We start from the raw sequence: 15,659 nt of genomic DNA on the forward strand, positions 1-15,659 counted from the left end.
TAAGCCTCTCAATAAACCGGCGAACTCTCTCACGAACTGTAGAAACCAAGGCTGGTGCATGCCTAGACAAGTCGGTGAAACGGATAGCATAGTCCGAAACAGTCATAGTGCCTTGGCGCAAATGCTTAAACTTTGCATGTCATGCATCCCTAAGGCTCTGAGGGACAAACTCTCTCAAGAACATATCTGAAAACTGAGTCTAAGTAAGGGAAGCTACCTCGATTAGACTATCCAACTCAAAAGTATGCCACCACTGATAGGCTGCTCCTCAAAGCTGGAAGGCAGTGAAAGAAACTCCAGTCGATCCTGATATACCCATAGTGCAGAGGACATGGTAGCACTCCTCTAGAAATCCCAGGGCGTCATCTGATGCTAGACCATCGAATACAGGAGCCTTGTACTTCTTGAACCTCTCAAGCCTCCACTGCTCGTCCTCAGAAGCTACTGCTCTGTCCTTGGGCTGAACTGGGGCTACAGGCTGTACCGATATAACCTTTGGGATCTAATCAACTTGGAGTCACTGCTTAGGAGTGCGGGCGGCGGGAGTCTATGCTCCTACCCTAGCTTAGGATATGGCTGCAGTGAGGGGAATCAACCTTGCCTGAGCTAGAGTAGTGTACATGCTCATAAACTGTGCAAGAGTCTCCTGAAGAGCTGGAGTAGTAGTAGTAGTAGTAGGCGTATGAGGTGCTTGGGCTCCGGCGGGAACTGCTTGTGGATCCTCCATGGCAGCTCGTGTGGGTGCTCTAGCTGCACCACATGCGTGTCCTCAGCCTCTACCCCAGCCCCGACCTCTGACGGCTCTAGTAGGGGCGCGGGTGCTTGATCATCTCCGCTAGCACGTGTCCTTACCATTTTTTAGAGAATAGAAGATAGAAGTTTAGAATTGTGATATCAAAAATCTCGCACGACAAGGAAATCAAATCAAATGGAATTTTCCTAACAGTTACATAGCCTCTCGTAGATAAGTACAAATGTCTCTGTACCGATCCGCGAGACTCTAATAAACCAGCTTGTGATTCATGACTCTTATGAACCTAGAGCTCTGATACCAACTTGTCATGACCCAAGTTCTCCCTCCGTGAACTATCGTGATGGCACCTAGTCTCTACGACTAGGTAAACCTAACAATTTGCGGAAAACAGAAACAAAGAATACAAAAACTAGCAATTTACGAGTAATAAAATAGAAAAGTTAAAGATGTCGCTCGGCATATACAATAACAACACTCTCGATCAATACTAACACTCCCAAAACTCGGAATCTCATGAAATCACAAGCTGTTGAATAACTACAAAGTGTTCTAACTCTAGAATGTTTAAACAAAAGTAAATACATGAGAGCTAAAGCTAGAGGGGAGAATAAAGAGGGACTCCTCAATCTGCGGACGCGACAGATATACCTCGAAGTCTCTGAAGATCGCCTCGCCTCACTGATAGTATGAAGGAAAGGGCATGAGTACACCACGGTGGTACCCATTAACTGCCAAGCCTAACCTCAGTCGAATAGTGATGAGGAAGGTCAGGGCCCTACTTGTTATAGATGAAAAAACAAGGTAAAACAGTATGGAATACGACAATATAATTAAAATGCTAACAGTCTATAACGAATGAAATCACAGAAAGAATCTAACTTAGTACACAGAAGTAGTAACGGGGGATTTCCCAGGATATCATCCCGTACTCCCAAACGTAAATGTCCATAGGATCTCCAGGGATATCGTCCCATAGTTCGAATCATAAATATGCAGGGGAAACTCCCGGAATACCAAATTCGTAGTCCCAAAGTAAATATCTAGTACGGGGAATCTACCGGGTGCTGTCCAGTAGTCCCAAATATAAATGTGCAGGGGGATCTGCCGGAATACCGATACGTAGTGCCAAAGTAAACACGCAGGGGGATCTCCCGGGATATCGTCCCGTAGTCCCAAAATAAATACACAACCATCTCAGAAGAATATGCATTTTTATTCGAGAATTAAACAAGAAATTCTACTCTAACATGCTGCACAGAGTACAAGTAGGCAATTTAAAGCAGGTTAGACAGTTAAATCATATAGGCATGTCTTTCCAACAAGAGGCTTCAAGTACAATTATTTGCTCAATTAGAAGAAAACATAGGTAATAGCTTAATGAAAACGGGATTTTCAACAATTCGCACATGTACGCTTTCATCACCTCACGTACACGGCACGCATATAACAACAATACCAAATCCTAAAGGGAGTTCCCCCCACAAGGTTAGGCAAACCACTTACCTCGAACCAGCTCAATCAACTCGAAATCACGTTCTTGCCACGAGTACCCAACTCCTAATGGCCCAAATCTATTTAAAGTAATTGCATAATGTAAATATAACTTCAAGTAGCTAATTTAACTAATTAATTCGAAGCTAACACGCGAAATTAAGAAAATTCCCCAAAAGGTCCCCCCGGGCCCACGTCTCAGAATCGGATAAAATTCATAAAACTAGAACCCTTACACTCTCACAAGTTCATACCTACCAAATACATCAAAATCCGACCACAAACGACCCCTCAAATCCCTAAATCAAAGTCTTCAATTTCAAACCCTAAACCCCCAATTTTTAACAACTAATTTCCATAAATGCCTTGTCTAATCAGTAGAATATCACCATAGAAACGAGTTTTGGTTCAAAAAATCTCACCTCCACGAAGTTCCCATGAATTCCCTCTTCAAAATCTCCCAAAAAGCTCCCAATCTGACTTAACAATGGTGAAATAAAGCTGAAAATCGAGAAGGAAACCTTATTTAGGTTCTGGCCTAGAGATTCCGCACCTGTGGCCCTTTTACCGCTTCTGTGGTCTAGCCAACCGCATCTACGGTTTCCACATAAAGTCATGGGACCGAAACTGTGCCTCCCTTACTGCACCTGCGGCTTCTGGTCTTCTAGCTCCTGGCCGCATCTGCAATAGCTCTTCCGCTTCTACGATCTCGCACCTGCGGTCCCCAATCCGCATGTGCGGTTATGACAGGAACTTAGCAGCTTCATCGACAAATTCTAACTTCCAACTCCCTGATAACCATCCGAAATCATCCCGAGACCCCCGGGACATCAACCAAAAGTATGAAGAAGTCATATACCACTATTTAAACTTATACCAATCTTCTAAACACTTAAAACAACATCGAATCATCAAAACACCCTCGAATTCAAGCCTAAGGTTTCTAAAAACTTCTGAATTCCGCTTTTGATCAAAAAGTCCATCAAACCTCGCCCAAATGACCTGAAATTTTGCACACATGTCCCAAATGACACCACAGACCTACTCAACTTTCCAGAATTCCATTTCAACCCCTATATCAAAATCTCACTATCGAACCGGAAACTTCCAAAAATTCAACCATCGGCATTTCAAGCCTAAATAAGCTACGGACCTCCAAAACTCAATCCGAACACGCCTCTAATCCCGAAATTACCCAACAGAGCTAACGGAATTGACAGAATTCCATTCCGAGATAGTCTCCACACTGTTCCAACCACGACTGAATTCTAAAATTTAAGCTCTCATTTAGGAACTGAGTGTCCCAAAACACTCCGAAACTCCAAACGAATCCTCCCGGCAACTCACAATAGCAGAAAATAAATACGGGGAAAGAAGTTAATAGGGGATCGGGGCATTAATTCTTCAAACGACCGGCCGGGTAGTTACAAACTTGAGTAGAAGTACAAGACTGAAGATGCATGCTTGAAGAAGTTTGTGATTGCCAAGTTTTTAGACTATAAAATGATAGACAGCAAAACCTTTGGAACCCAAGTTCAAGAACTTCAACTTATTTTTCACAAGCTTATTACTGAAGGTATGGTCGTGAATTAAGCATTTCAAGTGGCTGCAATGATTGAAAATTTCCTCCTTCATGGAGAGATTTCAAAAATTATCTTAAGCAAAAGGGCAAAGAAATAAAGTTGGAAGATCTTGTGATTCATCTCAAGATTGAGGAAGAAAACAAAATAGCCGATAATAAGTCTCATGGAAATTCAACAATTATGGGAGCTAGAATCGTTGAGGAGATTGCTTCAAAAAGTAAGAAGAGGAAGAGGTCTTCTAGATAGACTAAGGAGCAGAACAAAAAGAAATTCAAGGGCAACTGCTACAATTGTGGAAAAGCTAGTCACAAAGCCCCTGATTTTCGTCTCCCAAAAAAAGGATAAGAAAGATGGACAGGCCAACATAGTGGAGATGAATGATGGCATTGATGATCTATGTGTAATTCTTTCGGAATACAACCTAGTTGGAAATTCGAAGGAGTGTGGATTGACTCTGGAGCCATTCGACATGCTTGCGCTATCAAAGAAGCATTTGTGACTTACTCTATTGCTGGTCCCGAAGAAGAGCTTTCCATGGAAAATACTGCAACATCCAAGATTGAAGGTTATGGGATATTGCTGAAGATGATTTCCAGCAAGGTGTTAATGCTCAACAACGTTCTTCATGTTCCTACTATTAGGAAGAATTTAGTTTCTACTTATTTAATTGTTAAGAATTGATTAAAATGTGTATTTCTATTTGATAAAGTTGTTGTAAGCAAGAATGAAATGTATGTTGGAAAGGGCTGCCTCACATAGGGCCTTTTCAAACTCAATGTAATGGTTGTTGATAGAATAAAATTTCAGCTTCTTCATATTTGTTTGAGTCAAATGATTTATGGAATATTCGTTTAGGACATGTCAATTACAAAACCTTATAGAAGTTAATTAATTTAGAAATATTGCCTAAATTCGAGTGTGATAAATAAAAATGTCAAATATGTATTGAATCTAAGTTTGTAATACATCCTTATAAGTCTGTTGAAAGGAATTCAAATACTTTAGACTTAATTCATACTGACATTTATGATATGAAGTCGACACCATCTCGAGGAGGGAAAAGTATTTTATAATTTTTATTGATGATTGCACTCGATATTGTTCTATTTATTTGCTTAATAGTAAGGATGAAACAATTGAAGCATTTAAGCAATACAAGAATGAAGTGGAGAATCAATTGAATAAAAAGATCAAAATGATTAGAAGTGATAGGGGTGTAGAATATTAATCTTTGTTTGCATAAATATGTTTGAAATATGGAATTATCGATCAAACTATTGCCCCTTACACAACTCAATCCAATGGAATTACAGAAAAGAAAAATCGGACATTAAAGGAAATGATGAATTCTTTAATAATATGTTTCGGATTACCGTAGAGTTTGTGGGGGGAAGCTACCCTTACAGCTAACTGAATACTTAATAGAGTAACTCATAGAAAAACACAATCTATTCCATATGAAAAATGGAAAGAAAGAAAACACAACTTGAAATATTTCCAAGTGTGGGAGTGTCTAGTAAAGGTACAAGTTCCTTTACCCAAAAGGGTCAAAATCGGACAAAAAATTGTAGATTGTGTTTTTATTGGATATGATACAAACAGTAAAGCGTGTCAGTTTTTGGTTCATAAATCTGATAATCCCGAAATTCATGTTAATACGGTAATTAAATCAGATAATGCTGAATGTTTTGAAAGCATCTATCGTATAAAGCTGAATGCAAGTCGTTAAGTGAAAGACCCAAATGAACACTGGAAGAAACAAATGAAAATATTCCACATGAAGAAGATCCAAGGCGTAGCAAACGTCAAAGAACATCTACTTCCTTTGGACCAGATTTTGTGACATTCTTGCTTGAAAATGAGCCTTAAACTTTTAAAGCAGTTGTGTCATCTTCAGATTTAGCATTTTGGAAAGAGGCAGTCAATAGTGAAATTCAATCAATTTTGGATAACCATACATTGGAATTGATTTATCTTCCTCCGGGAAATAAGCCTTTAGGCCCGAAATAGATCTTTAAACGAAAAAATGAAAGCTGATGGCTATAGGGCAAGAATTGTTTTCAAAGGTTATAGACAAAAGGAAGGCTTTGATTACTTTGACATTTACTCGCCAGTAACGAGGATAATATCTATTAGGGTGTTAGTGGCACTAGCGGCCGTGTATGGCCTTGAAATCCATCAAATGGGTGTTAAAATAGATTTCTTAAATGGAGAATTAGAGGAAGAGATTTACATGGAACAACTAGAGGGTTTTGGGGCTCTGGGTAAATAAAAAAAAAGTGTGCAAACTTATTAAGTCGCTTTATGGACTTAAATAGGCACCCAAACAATAGCATGCCAAATTTGACCAAACAATATTGGCAAGTGGGTTTAAAATCAACGAGTATGACAAATGCGTTTACATTAAAAATACTCCAGGTCATGAAGTCATTGATTGTTTATATGTTGATGATATGTTGATAATGAGCAAAAATATTGTAGTTATAAATGCTACTAAGCGCATGTTGGCTAGAAAATTCGACATGAAAGACTTAGAAATTGCTGATGTGATCTTAGGAATCAGAATGCACAAGACTCCACAAGGTTTAACATTATCACAGTCTCACTACATTGAAAAGTACTTGACAAATTCAAGTATTTAGATTTCAAAATTACCAAGACTCCAATTGACGTGAGTTATGCACTTTAAAAGAATGAAGGTGGAAGTGACTCACAACAGGACTATGCAAGAGTATTGGAAAGTTTGATGTATATCATGAATTGTACGCGACCAGATATAGCATGTGCTACTAGCAAACTGAGTCAGTTTACAAGTAATCCCAATCAAATACATTGGATGGTAATGAAATGAGTTTTGGGGTATCTAAAACATACCCAAAATTATGCTTTGCATTATAACAAATATCCCTTCGTGATTGAGGGATATAGTACAAATTGGATCACCAGATCATCTGAAGTTAAATCCACGAGTGGATATATTTTCACAATTGGGGGTGGAGCAGTGTCTTGGAAATCATCCAAACAAACGTGCATCACCCGTTCTATAATGGAATCTGAATTCATAGCTTTAGGTAAGGCCGGTGAAGAAGATGAATGGCTTCAGAATTTCTTGGAAGATATTCCATTTTGGCCCAAACCTTTGTCACCTATATGTATACATTGTGATAGTTGCAGGGAGCGTTATGTATAATGAAAAATCTCGTCACATATGACGGAGACACAATACCGTTAGACAAATATTATCTAGTGACGTTATCACTATTGACTACATAAAGTCAAGATATAACATGTCGGATCCACTTACAAAAGTCCTATCTAAGAGGCAGTTGAAACATCATCAAAGGCAATAGGGTAAAGGCGTAGGACAAGTCATCATGGCAGTAACTCTACCTAGCAGACCGGAGATCCCAAGAGATCGGTTTAAAGAGAATTAACAAAGTTATGAATGACGGTTCAACATTGTCAAATAACTCAACTCATTCTCGTGATGAAGACAATGTTCAGAAATCGAGGTAAAGCATTAAGGCTTTTTGATGAGTCAATAAAGCTTAAAGCTTTTTAATGATTTGCTATGTCTGGTAGTATATAACCAGATAGTATGTCTATAGGATTACACATTTAGAAATTATCTATGTGAATGTAAAGTGTAAGCCGCTTCAAGGGTAATGAAAGTAATGGCCCATTCTCTAAGCACTTATGAAACCAGGCGGTGTTCAAGGCTGAAACGAACACAACCGTGAGAACCATAGATGGTTAAGGGTTAATTGTTTGACTTATGTTGTCTAGGTATACCACAAAGCTCGACGGTTCAAAGATATCAAATCTACCGATTGATCGAGTATATTCGATATAAGTTCACTACGGAAAGTTCAAAGGGAAACCTACTTATCCAGATGTAATTAATTCTTGCATGTAAATCACAAACTCGTCTATGCATTCCTTTGTCTTATAGCCATTCCCCATTCATGTGGGAGATTGTTGGGTTAAGCTTGGTTAGCTTAAAATAAAGAGTGAATGGAAAATGGATGGAAAATCTAATATTTGAATTGCCCTCCTTGACAAAGGGACATTGTCCCACATTGGAGGAGGAAAAGACTTTTTATGGTTATATATATAATAGCTCTTCTTCTAGCTCTTAAAAAATTAAGAAGAAGTCAAGCCTCGCGCCGTCGTCGCTCGCTCGGCTTGGCTCGACTTCGGATTTGGTCAAAGATTGATTGATTAATCTTTTTGGACAAAATTTCTTTAATTATTTAATAAAATATTAATTAAATTAGCCAAATATCCAACCCGAACCGGATCCATGCGCGACCTGATTCATTTTCTTCCTGGATTTTTGTTTAAATTTCCCTTCCGTTTTTAAGTGACTGTTCTGAAGGGTTGTAAACTTTCAGAAAAGTACTTCCATTGGCTATAAATTCGTTTGATTCCTTAGTTTTTTCTTTACAAATTTTCTGAACTTCAAGACTTCTTCTTCTCCTGCACAAATCTATTCCAGTGTGATTTACTATCATTGAGTAGTTCGCTGACATCGTGGGTTTTGGTACCAATACACCGGGGAGTTAAATCGTTCTATCCTGGGAGGATAATATTCCGGCACCTCGGGTACTTGAGGGAAATAACTTTCTTAAGGACACACTATGCATTCAACGGGCTCGATTTATTCCAAAATTATTTTTTTCATATATTATTTCGACATTCTGTTGCTGCTAACTTTCTGTTTATGTTTCAGAAAGTTTACTGTTTTATTATTTATTATAGTAATACAAATTGTCTAATAAATTCTCCTTCTAGAACATATACGACTTAGGCCCCAATTGTCCATAAGAAATTTTTCTTTTTTTTTTTCAATAAAAAAATTCAAAAAAGTGTTTGTTCAATTAATTTGCTACAAGTTTTTGAAAATTTTTCAAAAATGAGTTTGTCAAAAACCAAAAAATTCAGAAAAATATTTTTCTTCACTCATAAAACTGCAACATTTTTTAAAATGAAACGCATGTCCAAACATAATTTTAAATTTCAAATACAATTTTTCAAATATTATAATTTTGTGTCCAAATGCTTACTTACTTTATTCCTTCTTCTTCTCTCCCCTACTCCCTTATGAAGTATTGTACTATTATCATATATGTGCTCATGGCCCCAAAATAAAAGGGAACGAATAAAAAATAAGAAACTAAAATAAAGCACCATCAAATGCTAAATTTGGAATACTTGAAATAAAGAATCTTGATCGCCAAATAACTACAAAAGAAGTTGAAGAATGTTATAGCTTAATTAAGTTATATATGCATTCCCTTATCCCAAACAGCAAATAGGAAGAAAGAGAATTTTCTTTAAAGGAGAAGGTCTGTGAACAGTAACTCCCATGGATGCAACCATTATTGTACCACCCATACCACCGGAACCATCGGACAAGAGAAACTATATGGACGTAGAAGAAGCAACATCACATTCCTGATAAACCGGTTAGCCATCAAAATGACTACTATGAGGAAGATGCCTCCACAATCATCAAAGATGATAAAGGAAAAAACATTGAAGGCTCAATCCCACTTTTACATGACGACAGGAAACGCCTTTACTTCCCATGGTGTTACTCTGTAATCATAAAGGTCTTTGGACGTAGAATACCACACCAATATCTTCAGTCTAAACTAATGGACTTATGGAAGTCATCCGAACAGTTAATCTTACCACAAGAAACACCGGAAAACTCATAAAAAATACAAAACAGGGGGAGGAGAATAAATGGAAGACAGTAACCTTCCCAAGAAAGAAAAAATCGGATCAACAAAAGGTGAAAAAGAGGAACAATGGTTGGCAAACAACCAACATCATACATCACCAGCACAACAGATCCAGGTAAACATGTTCGACACTAACTCATGTAAGTTTTTAAAAGGTAAAACTGTGCAGTACAATTGTAAGGCAAACAAACCCAGTCCACAATTTTATAGCAGGCCCAACGACCCAACCAATAAACATAGGCCCAACCCCACTCCCATGCAACGCCTTCCATGAGGCCCCGGCCCAAAAATAACACCAAAAGCAAGGCAGGAATCGGGCCCGAGGAAACTAACATAAACTCCAGCCTTGATCCCCACATAGGCTCCCATAACGAGGCCTCTCCTCTAGGCCCATCTCCTAACGCAAAAGATCTCAACCATAGGGTCTTGGACTGCAGGGCCGGTCATAAGTTAGGATTTTAACATGTTTTATGCCCCTACTTGCCTATGCTTTGATCATATATTGTTACAAAATAGTCCTAAAAGGCTCACAAGTTGTGCTTGATTGCAGGTTTTATCAACAAAGTGATAAATTATCAAGGAACGGCTCAAGAAGGAGTTAGACCTGCTCGAGTATCAAAGAACAAGAAATCTAAGGAAAAAAGCCCTAGTGCGGACCGCGCAAATAGGAGTGCGGCCGCACTGGGTGGTTCAGAGAGTTAGTAAACTAGGCTAGAAGAAGCGCAGTCGCGGTACATATTCGCGGTCCGCGGTGGAGGCTCCGCGGCCGCACTACTCTTTTGTGTGGTCCGCGGTCATGAGAGTCAGAGAGATGAAAGTTTGCAAAGCCAATGCCATGCGGTCCGCGGTCATGTCAGCTCCCTCCGTGGTCGCGGATCATTCTACGCGGTCCGCGGAGTCCAAGTTCAGAGAAGCAGAAGTAACCCCAGTACGGCTGCGGTCCATTTAATGCGGCCCGCACTGACCCCGTGGGGGTATTTTTGTCCAGTTTTTCCAGCCTAGTATAAATAGAATATTTTACCATTTTTTAGGTAATCAGATATATTAGAGTTGAGTTGCGCTCATGGGAACATCATTTGTAGCCATTTTTGGCATCTTAACTTCAAAATAACAATATATTCTCTGTATTTACATTAGCATTTAATTAATATGCTTTGTTCTTCATCTATTTCTTTATTTTCTTCTTCAAACATGAGTAGCTAAACCCATTAGCTAGGGTGTTGCCATCTAATGTTAGATTGATTATGGTGTTTGCTATTTGGGTTGATTTTATGTTTTAATCTAGAATTGGTGGTTGCAAATACTAATTCATGCTTTGTGGGTTTAACTCTTCTTGAGAAAGAGAGTCTATGACCCCAAAATGGATCCAACAAGGAATTGGGATGGACTCATGAGAAATGATAGTCCCAATTAATGGGTGAAACCTCGAGGGTGTAATTACCTTACTTGAACCCGAGTTGCTTGGTCTAATTTGCCTACCCATTTGGTCTCGAGAGAGTCCATTGGGCAAAATCACTTTCTCTACCGAGAGGTGTGAGAGTAGGTAAAATTGTACAACGGTTATAGCATAAGCCCCAATTATGTAAATCGAACTTTAGTAACATCTACTCGTCAATTAGCCACCTAAGTAGTGTCACGACCCCAGTGCCCTTCTTCCCATTAGATACAACTTAGCAATATTCTCGTAGCATAATTTAGTGTTAATCAATAGTTTTATAAAAATAGTTATAATTCGAAAACCCAAAAATGTTTGAAGTGACATTAGGAGTACAAACACATCTCTAGGCTAGACACACAATCCAAATCCACTACTAGCTCCCTGAGAAAATTGATCCTGACCCTCATATTGGGTAAAATCTATTGAGACCCACTCTTCCTACCTTAGTGTAGCGTCGAGTTGGCAGCGATCACTTTTTGGCGCCGTTACCAGGGAGCTTACGATGTTGACTATCTGTTTATTTAGTTTTGTGTTTTGCTTCTCTTTCCTTCTTGATCACTAATTTTGTTTGTGTCGATCAATCAGGTACAAATGTCTCTTAATGCAAATGACCCTCTCGGCAATGTGATAGCGGGGGAGGAGCTAGAGGATCTAGAACAAGATGAGGTCTTACCTCAATTTCCATGGAGAAGCCAAAATGCCAATGTAAATGCAAATGAGAACAACAATATTCCAGACCCTCCTCTACCACCACTGAGAGTGGTTCCCAAAATTTTACCAAATCAAGGATACGCCAGTGCTATTGTTCGTCCCCGAATCCGGGCGGGGAACTTTCAAATCACAAATGTTATGTTGACCTTGCTCAAGCAAAGAGGGTATTTCACGGACACCTCTGATCAAAATGCCTACAAGGACTTGAAGGGGTTCGTGGATACATGCTGGGGAAGCAAGCAGACAAACGTGTCCGAGGATGCGTTGAGATTGAGTCTTTTCTCGTTCTCTCTTCGGGGTAAAGCATTGGATTAGTTAGAAAGGCTCCCCAATCATTCTATTACAACATGGGATGAATTGGCGGACAAATTTATTGCCAAGTTCTTTTCTCCAAGTCATATGGCGACTCTTCGGGATGAAATTCTTGCCTTCAAGCAAAAGCCAACGGAACATTTGCATGAGATATGGGAAAGATATAGAACAGTGGTGAAAGAGTGCCCTAATAACGACATGACTGAGGCTATGATTCAACAAACCATTTATCGGGGCATCTACACCACGAATAAATGCATTGTGAACCAATTGGCCGGAAGGAACTTTATAAAACTTTCTTACCAAGAGGCATGTGATGTACTTGATGAAATGGCCGACACATCTTCGGCATGGCAAAGCCGAGCAAATGTGCCCCAAGCTGACCCCACGGTCATCCATTTGGACAAGGAATTGCATGATCATGGCCAAGCTATTGCCGAGCTTACAACAACTATGAATCAATTGGCAAGGGTGCAATTGCAACAAGTCCAAAACCCGCGCCAAGTCAATGCAATGGAAGGTGTTTCTATATTGAAAAGGAGGCAAATAGGGCAATAACCCCAAGGTAATTGTGAACAATATGACAACAACAATGATGGTGGTGGTTATTCAAATGAGTGCTATGATGATCAAAACGAAGAGGTCCAATATGTCAATAACTACCAAGGGAATAGAGGCAACTCTTCGAATCAACAATGGTGTCCTCAAGGAAATTGGGGCAATCAACAACAAGGCGGAGGTAATTGGAATAACAACAATCAATAACAAGGTGGTGGAAATTGGAATAATAACAACCAAAACAACAATTGGGGTAATCAAAGCAACCAAGGGAATTGGAATGGTAATAACAATAATTGGGACAACAACAACAACAATCAAGGCGGATGCAACAACAATGGAAACCATGGAAACAATGGGATGGGCTTTCAAAGGCCCCCAATGTATCAACAACCGAGCAATCCACCCCATTTCCCCTCCCAAGGTCCTAGTTCTTCCGGAGGTAATATGGGAAGAATTGAAAGCATGTTCGAGCAAATGATGAAAAAGAACCAAGATTCTAATGCCCAATTGGCTTCTCATAATACATCTATTCGGAACTTGGAGGTGCAATTAGGACAAATCTCTCAAGCGTTGAATACTTATCCTAAAGGTGCTCTACCAAGTGATACGATAGTGAACTCGAAGAGTTGGAATAATAATCATGTGAAGGCAGTTACAACAAGAAGTGGGAGAGGCGGTAATGTGAATGTCTCAAAGCAAAAGCAAGTTATGGATGAAGATGTTGAGTTGCAGGATGATGATGTACCTTTGATTGTTGATGATTTGGTTAATCAAAATATGAACAATGATGTGCGGATTGATATTGATGATGAAACCGAGGTAGAGACTCAAGATGTTGTGAACCCGTCTAGGGAACACGTGATTGACATGCCCGAGCCGGTTGTACCAAAGGCCAAGGCACCTTTGCCTAGGTCACCTCCACCTTATCCTAAACGGTTTGCAAAGTAAAAGAGTGACAATCAATTCAAAAAGTTCATTGACATGATGAAGAGCCTCACAATCAATATGCCTTTGGTGGAGGCACTTGAACAAATGTCGGGGTATGCTAAGTTCATGAAAGATTTGGTAACAAAGAAGAGATCGATGGAGTGTGAAACAATTAAAATGACTCATCAAGTGAGTGCCATAGTGCATTCAATGGCACCCAAACTTGAGGATCCCGGAGCTTTTACTATCCCGTGTACTATCGGAAGTGCGGATTTTTCCAAGGTCCTTTGTGACTTGGGGGCTAGCATAAATTTGATTTCGTACTCGGTCTTCAAGATTTAGGGAATCGGACAACTTCGACCTACCTCAATGAGACTTCAAATGGCAGATCGATCGATGAAGTGACCTTTAGGCATAATTGATGATGTACTTATCCGGGTGGATAAGTTTATATTGCTGGCCGACCTTGTCATATTGGATTGTGAGGTGGACTTTGAAGTGCCGATTATTCTTGGTAGACCTTTCCTAGCTACGGGAAAGACATTGGTTGATATTGAAGCGGGTGAGCTGACTTTCTGAGTGGGGATGAGAAGGTGGTATTCCATGTTTGCAAATCAATGAGACAACCCAATAGCACAGAGGTGTGTTTATTTGTGGATATTGTCACAGCTGTGATAGTGGATGACACAAGTTCCATGATCCATGTTGAAGATCCCCTTGAGGCTGTGCTTCTTAATATGGATGTCAATGATGATGCTAGTAGAGTGGAGTGCGTGAATGCATTGCATGGTATGGGTTCATATTCATATGAGCCTAGGAGGCTATCTTTGGATCTTGAAAACTGCAAAACTCCACCAACAAAGCCATCGATTGAGGAGCCATCGGTGTTGGAGTTGAAGCCACTTCCTCCACACCTCAGGTATGAATTCTTGGGTTCAAATTCTACTTTACCTGTTATTCTTTCTTCTTGCCTTACTAATATGCAGGTTGAGGCCACTTTAGCGGTTCTTCAAAAGCGGAAAAGGGCAATCAAATGGACTCTAGCTGATATTTAGGGAATAAGCCCCGCATTTTGCATGCACAAAATCATCTTGGAGGAGGATGCAAAGCCTTCCTTGGAGCATCAAAGAAGACTAAATGAGGCGATGCAAGAGGTGGTGAAGAAAGAGGTTATCAAGTGGCTAGATGCTGGGGTGGTTTATCCTATTTCTGACAGTTCGTGGACTTCTCCGGTGCAATGTGTGCCGAAGAAGGGTGGTATGACCGTGGTGACCAATGACAACAATGAGCTCATTCCTGCTAGAACGGTCACTGGGTGGAGAGTTTGTATGGATTACTGAAAGCTGAACAAGGTGACTAGAAAAGATCATTTCCCATTGCCATTCCTTGACCAAATGCTTGATCGTCTTGCGGGTCGGGCTTTCTATTGCTTTTTGGATGGTTACTCGGGGTACAATCAAATTCTAATTGCCCCAGAGGACCAAAAGAAGACCACCTTTACATGTCCTTATGGCACATTCGCTTTCTCTAGAATGCCATTTGGATTGTGTAATGCTCCGGCGACCTTCCAACGTTGCATGATGGATATTTTCACCGACATGGTGGAGGATATCTTGGAGGTCTTCATGGATGACCTCAGAATGGTTGGGGATTCTTTTGAGGAGTGCTTGGTAAACTTGGATAGAGTGTTGAGCCGATGTGAAGACACCAACCTTGTTCTCAATTAGGAAAAGTGTCATTATATGGTAGAAAAAGGTATAGTGTTGGGTCACAAGATCTCGAAGCGAGGAATTGAAGTTGATAAGGCCAAGATTGAGGTTATTTTGAGGCTCCCTCCCCCTACTTCTGTCAAAGGGGTGAGGAGTTTCCTTGGGCACGCGGGTTTTTACCAGAGGTTCATAAAGGATTTTTCTAAAGTGGTATACCCTTTTGTGCAAGTTGCTCGAGAAAGATGCAAAGTTCTTGTTCGATGAGAGTTATATGCAAGCATTCGAGCTACTCAAGCTCAAGTTGACTTCTACCCCTATCATCATCGCACCAAATTGGAGCTTACCTTTCGAGCTCATGTGTGATGCTAGTGACATTGCGGTTGGGGCTTTTGGGCCAAAGAATAAACAAGATGTTTCATCCAG

This window comes from Nicotiana tabacum, chromosome 10 (genome assembly GCF_000715075.1).
Source record: "Nicotiana tabacum cultivar K326 chromosome 10, ASM71507v2, whole genome shotgun sequence".
Lineage (NCBI taxonomy): Eukaryota > Viridiplantae > Streptophyta > Magnoliopsida > Solanales > Solanaceae > Nicotiana > Nicotiana tabacum.